This window comes from Balaenoptera acutorostrata, chromosome 1, assembly GCF_949987535.1.
Source record: "Balaenoptera acutorostrata chromosome 1, mBalAcu1.1, whole genome shotgun sequence".
NCBI classification, from domain to species: domain Eukaryota; kingdom Metazoa; phylum Chordata; class Mammalia; order Artiodactyla; family Balaenopteridae; genus Balaenoptera; species Balaenoptera acutorostrata.
Genome location: NC_080064.1, coordinates 136,455,240 through 136,467,970, shown reverse-complemented (window position 1 = coordinate 136,467,970; position 12,731 = coordinate 136,455,240). Strand labels below are relative to the sequence as shown.

At 40.7% G+C, this 12,731-nt stretch overlaps 1 pseudogene; it reads left to right on the top strand.

Annotated features, from left to right (window-relative positions):
• Nucleotides 1-7,037: 7,037 nt before the first annotated feature.
• Nucleotides 7,038-7,926, top strand: LOC103012135 (40S ribosomal protein SA-like; annotated as a pseudogene).
• The last annotated feature ends 4,805 nt before the right edge of the window (nt 7,927-12,731 follow it).

The window sequence follows — 12,731 nt, the reverse complement described above, 5'->3', positions numbered from 1 at the left end:
TAGAGAAATGCAAATCAAAACTACAATGAGGTATCACCTCACACCTGTCAGAATGGCCATCATTAAAAGTCTACAAGTAGCTTTCTGTGCTACACAGACAGGGGTCCATACGGAGTTGTTCTGGATTCCCATTGTAAAATTTTTTTTTTAACATCTTTATTGGAGTATAACTGCCTTACAATGGGGTGTTAGTTTCTGCTTTATAACAAAGTGAATCAGTTATACATATACATATATCTCCATATCTCTTCCCTCTTGCATCTCCCTCCCACCCACCCTCCATATCCCACCCCTCTAGGTGGACACAAAGCACCGAGCTGATCTCCCTGTGCGATGCAGCTGCTTCCCACTAGCCATCTATTTTACATTTGGTAGTGTATATATGTCCATGCCACTCTCTCACTTTGTCCCAGCTTACCCTTCCCCTCCCTGTGGCCTCAAGTCCATTCTCTAGTAGGTCTGAGTCTTTATTCCCATCCTGCCCCTAGGTTTTTCATGAACTTTTTTTTTTTTTAGATTCCGTATATATGTGTTAGCATATGGTATTTGTTTTTCTCTTTCTGACTTACTTCACTCTGTATGACACACTCTAGGTCCATCCACCTCACTACAAATAACTCTATTTCGTTTATCTTTACAGCTGAGTAATATTCCATTGTATATATGTGCCACAACTTCTTTATCCATTCATCTGTCATTGGACACTTCAGTTGCTTCCATGTCCTGGCCATTGTAAATAGAGCTGCAATGAATATTGTGGTACATGACTCTTTTTGAATTATGGTTTTCTCAGGGTATATGCCCAGTAGTGGGATTGCTGGGTCCTATGGTAGTTCTACTTTTACTTTTTTAAAGAACCTCCATACTGGCTGTATCAATTTATATTCCCACCAACAATGCAAGAGGGTTCCCTTTTCTCCACACCCTCTCCAGCATTTATTGTTTGTAAATTTTTTGATGATGGCCATTCTCACTGGTGTGAGATAATATCTCACTATAGTTTTGATTTGCATTGCTCTAATGATTAATGATGTTGAGCATTCTTTCATATGTTTGTTGGCAATCTGTATATCGTCTTTGTAGAAATGTCTATTTAGGTCTTCTGCCCATTTTTGGATTGGGTTGTTTGTTTTTTTGATATTGAGCTGCATGAGCTGCTTGTAAATTTTGGAGATTAATCCTTTGTCAGTTGCTTCATTTGCAAATATTTTCTCCCATTCTGAGGGTTGTCTTTTTGTTTTGTTTATGGTTTCCGTTGCTGAGCAAAAGCATTTAAGTTTCATTAGGTCCCATTTGTTTATTTTTGTTTTTATTTCCATTTCTCTAGGAGGTGGGTCAAAAAGGATCTTGCTGTGATTTATGTCATAGAGTGTTCTGCCTATGTTTTCCTCTAAGAGTTTTATAGTGTCTGACCTAACATTTAGGTCTTTAATCCATTTTGAGTTTATTTTTGTGTAGGTGTTAGGGAGTGTTCTAATTTCATTCTTTTACATATAGCTGTCCAGTTTTCCCAGAACCACTTATTGAAGAGGCTGTCTTTTCTCCATTGTATGTTCTTGTCTCCTTTATCAAAAATAAGGTGACCATAGGTGTGTGGGTTTATCTCTGGGCTTTCTATCCTGTTCCAATGATCTATATTTCTGTTTTTGTGCCAATACCATACTGTCTTGATTACTGTAGCTTTGTAGTATAGTCTGAAGTCAGGGAGCCTGATTCCTCCAGCTCCGTTTTTCTTTCTCAAGATTGCTTTGGCTATTCAGGGTCTTTTGTGTTGCCGTATATATTTTGAAATTTTTTGTTCCAGTTCTGTGAAAAATGCCATTGGTAGTTTGATAGGGATTGCATTGAATCTGTAGATTGCTTTGGGTAGTATAGTCATTTTCACAATGTTTATTCTTCCAATCCAAGAACATGGTATACCTCTCCATCTGTTTGTATCATCTTTAATTTCTTTCATCAGTGTCTTATAGTTTTCTGCATACAGGTCTTTTGTCTCCTTAGTTAGGTTTATTCTTAGGTATATTACTCTTTTTGTTGCAATGGTAAATGGGAGTGTTGCCTTAATTTCACTTTCAGATTTTTCATCATTAGTGTATGCAAGAGATTTCTGTGCATTAATTTTGTATCCTGCTACTTTACCAAATTCATTGATGAGCTCTAGTAGCTTTCTGGTAGCATCTTATAGGATTCTCTATGTACAGTATCATGTCATCTGCAAACAGTGACAGCTTCACTTCTTCTTTTCCGATTTGGATTCCTATTATTTCTTTTTCTTCTCTGATTGCTGTGGCTAAAACTTCCAAAACAATGTTAAATAATAGTGGTGAGAGTGGGCAACCTTGTCTTTTCCTAATCTTAGCAGAAATGATTTCAGTTTTTCACCATTGAGGACGATGTTGGCTGTGGGTTTGTCATATATGGCCTTTATTATGTTGAGGTAAGTTCCCTCTATGCCTACTTTCTGGAGGGTTATTATCATAAATCGATGTTGAATTTTGTCAAAAGCTTTCTCTGCATCTATTGAGATGATCATATGGTTTTTTTTCTTCAATTTGTTAATATGGTGTATCACATTGATTGATTTGTGTATATTGAAGAATCCTTGCATTCCTGGGATAAACCCCACTTGATCATGGTGTATGATCCTTTTAATGTGCTGTTGGATTCTGTTTGCAAGTATTTTGTTGAGGATTTTTGCATCTATGTTCACCAGTGATATTGACCCGTAGTTTTCCTTCTTTGTGACATCTTTATCTGGTTTTGGTATCAGGGTGATGGTGGCCTCGTAGAATGAGTTTGGGAGTGTTCCTCCCTCTGCCATATTTTGGAAGATTTCGAGAAGGATAGGTGTTAGCTCTTCTCTAAATGTTTGATAGAATTCACCTGTGAAGCCATCTGGTCCTGGGCTTTTGTTTGTTGGAAGATTTTTAATCACAGTTTCAATTTCAGTGCCTGTTACTGGTCTGTTTATATTTTCTATTTCTTCCTGGTTCAGTCTCAGAAGATTGTGCTTTTCTAAGAATTTTTCCATTTCTTCCAGGTGGTCCATTTTATAGGCATAGAGTTGCTTGTAGTAGTCTCTTAGGATGCTTTGTATTTCTGCGGTGTCTGTTGTAACTTCTTCTTTTTCATTTCTAATTTTATTGATTTGAGTCCTCTCTTTTTCTTGACGAGTCTGGCTAATGGTTTATCAATTTTGTTTATTTTCCCAAAAAGACAGCTTTTAGTTTTATTGATCTTTGCTATTGTTTCCTTCATTTCTCTTTCATTTATTTCTGATCTGATCTTTATGATTTCTTCCCTTCTGCTAACTTTGAGGTTTTTTGGTTCTTCTTTCTCTAATTGCTTTAGGTGTAAGGTTAGGTTGTTTATTTGAGATGTTTCTTGTTTCTTAAGGTAGGATTGTATTGCTATAAACTTCCCTCTTACAACTGCTTTTGCTGCATCCCATAGGTTTGGGGTCATCATGTTTTCACTGTCATTTCTTTATAGGTATTTTTTGATTTCCTCTTTGATTTCTTCAGTGATCTCTTGGTTATTAAGTAGTGTATTGTTTAGCCTCCATGTGTTTGTATTTTTTACAGATATTTTCCTGTAATTGATACCTAGTCTCATAGCATTGTGGTCGGAAAAGATACTGGATACAACTTCAATTATTGTAAATTTATCAAGGCTAGATATGTGACCTAAGATATGATCTATCCTGGAGAATGTTCCATGAGCACTTGAGAAGAAAGTGTATTCTGTTGTTTTTGGATGGAATGTCCTATAAATGTCAATAAAGTCCATCTTGTTTAATGTATCATTTAAAGCTTGTGTTTCCTTGTTGATTTTCATTTTGGATGATCTGTCCATTGGTGAAAGTGGGGTGTTAAAGTCCCCTACTATGACTGTGTTACTGTCGGTTTCCCCTTTTATGGCTGTTAGTATTTGCCTTATGTATTGCGGTGCTCCTATGTTGGGTGCATAAGTATTTACAATTGTTATACCTTCTTCTTGGATCGATCCCTTGATCATAATGTAGTGTCCTTCTTTGGCTCTTCTAATAGTCTTTGTTTTAAAGTCTGTTCTGTGTGATATGAGAATTGCTACTCCAGCTTTCTTTTGATTTCCATTTGCATGGAATATCTTTTTCCATCCCCTCACTTTCAGCCTGTATGTGTCCCTAGGTCTGAAGTGGGTCTCTTGTAGACAGCATATATACGGGTATTGTTTTTGTATCCATTCAGCCAGTCTATGTCTTTTGGTTGAAACATTTAATCTATTTACATTCAAGGTAATTATCGATATGTATGTTTCTATTACCATTTTCTTAATTGTTTTCAGTTTGTTATTGTAGGTCTTTTCCTTCTTTTGTGTTTCCTGCCTAGAGAAGTTCCTTTAGCATATGTTGTAAAGCTGGTTTGGTGGTGCTGAATTCTCCTAGCTTTTGCTTGTCTGTAAAGGTTTTAATTTCTCCATCAAATCTGAATGAGATCCTTGCTGGGTAGAGTAATCTTTGTTGTAGGTTTTTTCCCTTTCATCACTTTAAAATGTCCTGCCACTCCCTTCTGGCTTGCAGTGTTTCTACTGAAAGATCAGCTGTTAACCTTATGAGGATTCCCTTGTATGCTATTTGTTGTTTTTCCCTTGCTGTTTCTAATATTTTTTCTCTGTATTTAATTATTGATAGTTTGGTTAATATGTGTCTTGGCATATTTCTCCTTGGATTTAACCTGTACGTGACTCTCCGTGTTTCCCGGACTTGATTAACTATTTCCTTTCCTATATTAGGGAAGTTTTCAACTCTAATCTCTTCAAATATTGTCTCAGTCCCTTTCTTTTTCTCTTCGTCTCCTGGGACCCCTATAATTCGAATGTTGGTGCGTTTAATGTTGTCCCAGAGGTCTCTGAGACTGTCCTCAATTCTTTACATTCTTTTTTCTTTATTCTGCTCTGCAGTAGTCATTTCCACTATTTTATCTTCAAGGTCACTTATCCATTCTTCTTCCTCAGTTATTCTGCTATTGATTCCTTCTAGAGAATTTTTAATTTCATTTATTGTGTTGTTCATCATTGTTTGTTTGCTCTTTAGTTCTTCTAGGTCCTTGTTAAACGTTTCTTGTATTTTCTCCATTCTATTTCCCAGATTTTGGATCATCTTTACTATCATTATTCTGAATTCTTTTTCAGGTAGACTGCCTATTTCCTCTTCATTTGTTTGGTCTGGTGGGTTTTTACCTTGCTCCTTCATCTGCTGTGTGTTTCTCTGTCTTCTCATTTTGCTTAACTTACTGTGTTTGTGGTCTCCTTTTCACAGCCTGCAGGTTCCTAGTTCCCATTATTTTTGGTGTCTGCCACCAGTGGCTAAGGTTGGTTCAGTGGGTTGTGTAGGCTTCCTGGTGGAGGGGACTAGTGCCTGTGTTCTGGTGGATGAGGCTGGATCTTGTCTTTCTGGTGGGCAGGTCCGCATCCGGTGGTGTGTTTTGGGGTGTCTGTGACCTTATTATGATTTTAGGCAGCCTCTCTGCTAATGGGTTTTGTTCCTGTCTTGCCAGTTGTTTGGCATATGGTGTCCATCACTGGAGCTTGCTGGTCGCTGAGTGGAGCTGGGTCTTGGTGTTGAGATGGAGGTCTTTGGGAGATTTTCGCCATTTGATATTACGTGGAGCTGGGAGGTCTCTGGTGGACCAGTGTTTTGAACTCGGCTCTCCCACCTCAGAGGCACAGGCCTAATGCCTGGCCGGAGCACCAAGACCCTGTCATCCACACGGAAAAACAGAAAAAGGAAAAATATATACATATCATTGCTCCCAAAGTCCACTGCCTCAATTTGGGATGATTCGTTCTCTGTTCAGGTATTCCACAGATGCAGGTACATCAAGTTGATTGTGGAGATTTAATCCGCTGCTCCTGAGGCTGCACGGAGAGATTTCCCTTTCTCTTCTTTGTTCGCACAGCTCCCGGGGTTCCGCTTTGGATTTGGCCCCGCCTCTGCGTGTAGGTCGCCTGAGGGCATCCGTTACCGCTCAGACAGGACGGGGTTAAAGGAGCAGCTGATTCGGGGGCTCTGGCTCACTCAGTCTGGGGGGGAGGGAGGGGTAAGGATGCGGGGCGAGCCTGTGGCAGCAGAGGCCAGCATAACATTGCACCAGCCTGAGGTGTGCCGTGCGTTCTCCCGGGGAAGTTGTCCCCGGATCCCGGGACCCTGGCAGTGGCGGCTGCACAGTCTCCCAGGAGGGGAGGTGTGGATAGTGACCTGTGCTTGCACACAGGCTTCTTGGGGGCTGCAGCAGCCGCCTTAGCGTCTCATGCCCATCTCTGGTGTTCACGTTGATAGCCACGGCTCGCGCCTGTGTCTGGAGCTCATTTAGGTAGTGCTCTTAATCCCCTCTCCTCGCGCACCCCAAAACAAAGAGGCAAGAAAAAGTCTCTCGCCTCTTTGGCAGCTCCAGACCTTTTCCTGGACACACTCCCAGCTAGCTGTGGCACACTAGCCCCCTTCAGGCTGTGTTCACACAGCCAACCCCAGTCCTCTCCCTGGGATCTAACCTCCAAAGCCAGAGCCTCAGCTCCCAGCTCCCACCTGTCCCGTCATTTGAGCAGACAAGCCACTCGGGCTGGTGAGAGCTTGCAGGCACCGATCCTCCCTGCAGGACTCTCTTGCTTTGCCCTCTGCACCCCTGTTGCTGCACTCCCCTCTGTGGCTCTGAAGCTTCCCCCCTCCGCCACCCGCAGTCTCCACTCACAAAGGTGCTTCCTAGTGTGTGGAAACCTTTCCTCCTTCACAGCTCCCTCCCACTGGTGCAGGTCCCATCCCTATTCTTTTGTCTCTGTTTTTCTTTTTTCTTGTGCCCTACCCAGGTACGTGGGGAGTTTCTTGCCTTTTGGGAGGTCTGAGGTCTTCTGCCAGCTTTCAGTAGGTGTTCTGTAGGGGTTGTTCCACATATAGATGTATTTCTGATGTATTTCTGTGAAGGAAGTTTTTCTCCACGTCTTACTCTTCCGCCATCTTGAAGCTCTAGCCCTCCCATCGTAACTTAAAGGGAAACTTCCACAATGTCTGGAGCCCTTGATGTCCTGCAAATGAAGGAGGAGGATGTCTTCAAATTCCTTGCAGCAGGAACCCACTTAGGTGGCAGCAACCTTGACTTCCAAATGGAATAGTACACCTACAAAAGGAAAAGTGATGGCATCTACATCATAAATCTGAAGAGAACCTGGGAGAAGCTTCTGTTGGTAGCTCGTCCCATTATTGCCATTGAAAACCCAGCTGATGTCAGTGTCATACCCTCCAGGAATACTGGCCAGCGAACCGTGCTGAAGTTTGCTGCTGCCACTGGAGCCACTCCTATTGCAGGCCACTTCACTCCTGGAACCTTCACTGACCAGATCCAGGCAGCCTTCAGGGAGCCAAGACTGCTGGTGGTTACTGATCCCAGAGCTGACCACCAGCCTCTCACAGAGGCCTCTTACGTTAACCTGCCTACTATTGCTTTGTGTAACACAGACTCTCCTCTGTATTATGTGGACATTGCCATCCCATGCAACAAGAAGGGAGCCCAGTCAGTGGGTCTGATGTGGTGAATGCTCGCCCAGGATGTTCTGTGCATGCACGACACCATCTCCCGTGAACAACCATGGGAGGTCATGTCTGATCTCTGCTTCTACAGAGATCCTGAAGAGATTGAAAAGGAAGAGCAGGTGACAGCCAAGAAAGCTGTGACCAAGGAGGAATTTCAGAGTGAATGGTCTGTTCCAGATCCTGAGCTCCCTGCTTCTCAACCTGAGGTGGCAGACTGGTCCGAATGTGTGCAGGTGCCCTCTGTGCCTATTCAGCCGTTCCCCACTGAAGACTGGAGTGCTCAGCCTGCCACTGAAGACTGGTCTGCAGCTCCCACTGCTCAGGCCACTGAATGGGTAGGAACAACCAGTGAGTCATCTTAAGCTGTTCTTCCATACTCTTAAAATGGAAATAGGTTGACGGAAAATAAACAGTTTCTTAAATACAATAACAATAAGTCTACATATAACAATAAGTCTACAAATAACAAATGCTAGAGAGGATGCAGGGAAAAGGGAACCCTCCTACACTGTTGGTAGGAATGTAAGTTGGTGCAGCCACTGTGGAAAACAGTATGAAGGTTCCTCAGAAAACTAAAAATAGAATTACCAATATGATCAAGCAATCCCACTCCTGGGCAAATATCCAGACAAAAAGATACATGCACTGCTATTTCATAGCAGCACTATTCACAATAGCCAAGACATGGAAACAACCTAAATGTCCGTCAATAGATGAACGGATAAAGAAGATGTGGTATATATATGCAATGGAATACTACTCAACCATAAAAATGAACGAAATAATGCCATTCGCAGCAACATGGATGCAACTAGAGATTATCATACAAAGTGAAGTAAGTCAGAAAGAGAAAGATAAATACCATACGATATCATTTATAAGTGGAATGTAAAATATGACACAAGTGAACCTATCTACAAAACAGAAACAAATTCACGGACATAGAGAACAGACTGGTGGTTGCCAAGGGGGAGGGGGTTGGGATAGGGATGAAGTGGGAGGTTGGGGTTAGCAGATTAAGCTTTTATATATAGAATGGATAAACAAGGTCCTACTGTATAGCACAGGGAACTATATTCAATATCCTATGATAAACCATAATGGAAAAGAGTATTTTAAGAAAAGAATGTATATATATGTATAACTGAACTACTTTTCTGTACAGTAGTAATTAACACAACATTATAAACAACTATACTTCAATAAAAAAGAAAAGAGAAAAGAAATGCAACTAGATGCACACCAAACATAAAAGAATGTTCTCAGCAGGAATGATGACCAAAAACTGGGAAAGATCCAAATGTCCATCAAAAGTAGAATGGATAGGGACTTCCCTAGCAGTCCAGTGGTTAAGACTCTGTGCTTCCAATGCAAGGGGCACGGGTTCGATCCCTGGTTGGGGAACTAAGATCCCACATGCTGCATGGCATGGCCAAAAAATTAAAATTTAAAATAAAAAAAAAGTAGAATGGATAAATTCTTATGTATTTATACAGTGTAATACCATATGACAGTGATAATCAGGGAACTACAGCCACATGCAACAGCTATGAATGATCGTCATTGAGTGAAAGAAGCTACCACAAAAGAGTACATGTTGTAGAAATTCATTTATAAAAACTACAAAAATTAGGAAAAATAATATTTAGTGATAGGATTCTGGTTCCCTTTGGGTATTGGAGATTGTGGCTGGGAAAGGACATTATGGGGGATTCTTGAGTTCTGGTGATGCTTTACTTCTTCATCTGGGTAGTTACACCCATGTGTTCACTTTGAGAAAATGCATGGTAATAAACACTTAGAATTTTTTAAATAAATAAAATATCACTTCCAAAAAGGTATCAACCCCATGATGAAGGTTAGCTCTTCTTGTTTTATACTTCTGTATATCGCATATGCTGTCTCTATATAATCTATTTTATGACCCTCTTCACACTCATAGTCACTTGTTCAATATTTTTCTTAAGCTCTGTAAGGGCATAGAGTTTATGCCCCAACACCTAGCACAGTGCCCACAAAGGTAGATAGTTAATAAATATTTTTTGCATGATTAAATGAATCTCAATGACACCTTGCACTAAGGTGAATTTTAAATATGCCTGCTCACTCTTCTGAGTTGATCTCAAACTTTTCTGCTTGCTTGAAAGAGTACATTCCTCCACACTAGTCTCCTGAGAGCACAACCTTTTTTTTTCCCTCCAAGTGTGATTTCCCTGTCATGTACATTCATGGCACCACATAAATATTAAAAGCATGATCAAATGTTCCGCAGTTGGAATATGTTGAGTGAATGACTCAGTGAGAAGTGTCCTTCTGTTGTGTGATTAAACAAGACACATAATATTACATGTTGTCAGAACAGGATGTAGTCAACATAATCTAGATTAATGTGGATGTTACTGGCTTGTCCATGTCCAGAATGGATGGGGAATCTGGCATTGCCCCTGGTCAATGGAAAAAAAACTTAGACAAGTTCTGAAGCTAATATTTTTTGATCTTTCCATACCCTGAGCAGCATTTCTTCGCTACTGTGGATTGGGGAGAAGGTAGGATTATTCAGAACACATGGAGCACTTGGGGAAAGAGAACACAAAACACTTAAAACTCGACTCTGATAAACATAAAACTTGTGTCCTGCCAAGTTCAAATGCAGTTTTTCCAAGATACAAATTTCATGGATAAGTTCAGGGAACCAAAGGGACATTTGATCAGTTGGCAACTGAGCTGAAGCTGGTTCAGGATCCAAATTCTTTCCTCACATCTTCACATCCAACCCCTCCCCCCACTCCACTACTACTTGGGTATCCCATGGTGTCAAATTTAGCCTTCAGATTCTTTCACACAGGCTGTCTTTAAAGGCCTTAATGAGGAGAGGAAAAAAATGACAGAAAACAAAGAAACACATGAGCTGTTCTTTCACCTCTCCACCACCTGAATGGATCCAGTGTCCCTCCTCTTTATAAAATTCTGCCCCAACATGGTGCTGCATCATATGTGTGCCAGTGAAAGTAGGCATGAGGGTGGGGGAGAGGAGAATTGGGGCTGGATGGTTCAGGTTATGGAGACAGTGTGTTCTTTCAAAAAGAGAAAGAAACCCTTTTAAAAAAGAAAGAAGCAGCCAGTCTGAAAGTCTGTAAAATGACATTCAACTGAAGTCCCTTTCTTTAAACATAAACAGATGTATAATGTCCATAAGTCCTCAAATGGAATAATGCCTAAGTACCTAAAGGCAGAATGTGGTTGGATATCCAATAAGAAATTATGATTTAAAACATTGCATTGTCTAAAGAGCGATAGTTAAGATAATCAAATTCATTCTTTCATTCAACTAACATGCACTGAATATCTACACTGTGCCCAGAGACTGCGCTATGTGCCAGGGTATTCACATAGGTAAGAGGCCTACACCCTGGAGGAGTTTATATTTTAGTGGAGGAGATAAGATAATAAAGAATTGTAGTAACACTGTGAGCATAGAAGGAAGGAAGGAAAGAAGGAAGAGGAAGATAGGTAAGGAGATGGTAGTATGGAAGAGAAACTGCCTAAATCTACCCGGAAAATTCTGGAATGACTTTAGTGGATGACACTAACATGAATAATTAATAGTGGCATTAGCAATAATTGTTATTGTTATTTTTATTGTTGCATCCTGGTGAATCTGGGGTGACATATAATGGTATGAATAATATGGGTCAAGTACATTAAAATAATCCCTTTTTAAGTAAGAAAGTTCATTGCATTACGTAAAAATATCTAAAACAGGCAGTGACGTATTGTCAAAAATGATTTTCAGTGAATAGGAAGGTCACTGGACAACAGAAGCCCTGACAAAATTACAAGAAAGTCAAATTGTTCTGGTAATTGCTAATAATTAACCCTTGGTATTTTTTAAGACAGTTTAAAATAATAAAACATTAGAATTAGAAGAGACCTAGACAGACATTTAGCTTAATATTAGTATTCCTTTACTACACATTTGTCTACCCTTCTATCTGCCCTATTAGTCTGTAAGCTCTTTGAGGGTAGGGTCTGTGTCTTATTTATTTTGTGTCATAGTACTAAACAAGAAACAAGAGCTCAATAATGGGGGCTTCCCTGATGGCACAGTGGTTGAGAATCCGCCTGCCAATGCAGGGGACGCGGGTTCGAGCCCTGGTCTGGGAAGATCCCACATGCCGTGGAGCAACTAAGCCCGTGCGCCACAACTACTGAGCCTGCACTCTAGAGCCTGAGTGCCACAACTACTGGGCCCGCACGCCACAACTACTGAAGCCCACGTGCCTAGAGCCTGTGCTCCACAACAAGAGAAGCCACTGTAATGAGAAGGCCGCACACCGCAGGGAAGAGTAGCCCCCGCTTGCAGCAACTAGAGAAAGCCCGCACACAGCAACGAAGACCCAACTCAGCCAAAAATAAATAAATTAAATAAATTAATTTTAAAAAAAGGAGAGCTCAGTAATGTTTTCCAAAGGAAGAAACTAAGAGGCTATTTATTCAACCCCTTTACTTCAAAAGAATGGAAACCGAGCCTCAGAGTTATGAAGGACTAAAAGGCAAAACAAAATTTTTTAATAGTAAAGACAAGCCTGGAACCCAGATCTCTTGACCCCAGGCCAGGTTACTGTCCATCATATCATATTACCCATCTACAATCAATCACTAATCAATGGAACATGTAGAGAAGAATGTTTTGGGGTCATAGTTTCTAAAGTTCTGTTATCTTCTTGTAGCGTTCCCCTACATCTTTCACCTCCTCCATGTAGATGCCAAAAACAAACAAACAAAAAAAAAACCCAGAGAATATAAATTTGAAATCCCATTTTTAAAATGCTGCTGATGATTGAAACCCTAAGTCTCACCTCTGACATTGTCCCCAGACCCCATAGATCCCTAAGACAATTGGAAGTCTCACAAAGTATGTGAAACTAGCCCAGTTTCCCATGTTTTTTTCACTTTCTACTGTAGGTCATTAGCAGGATTCTATTTTAGGACAGAAATGCTTTCACTACCCCTCAAATCATACCAAAGTAGGTAGTTTTCTACTGAATTGATTCTGCATAGCAAAAAGCACTGCTGGCTTATCTGTTCTTCCAAGCAGTAGAGGGCCTTTCTCTTAGCCTGATATGGTTTTTTATCCCTGTACACCTTGTACTGTGATGTTGAGGGT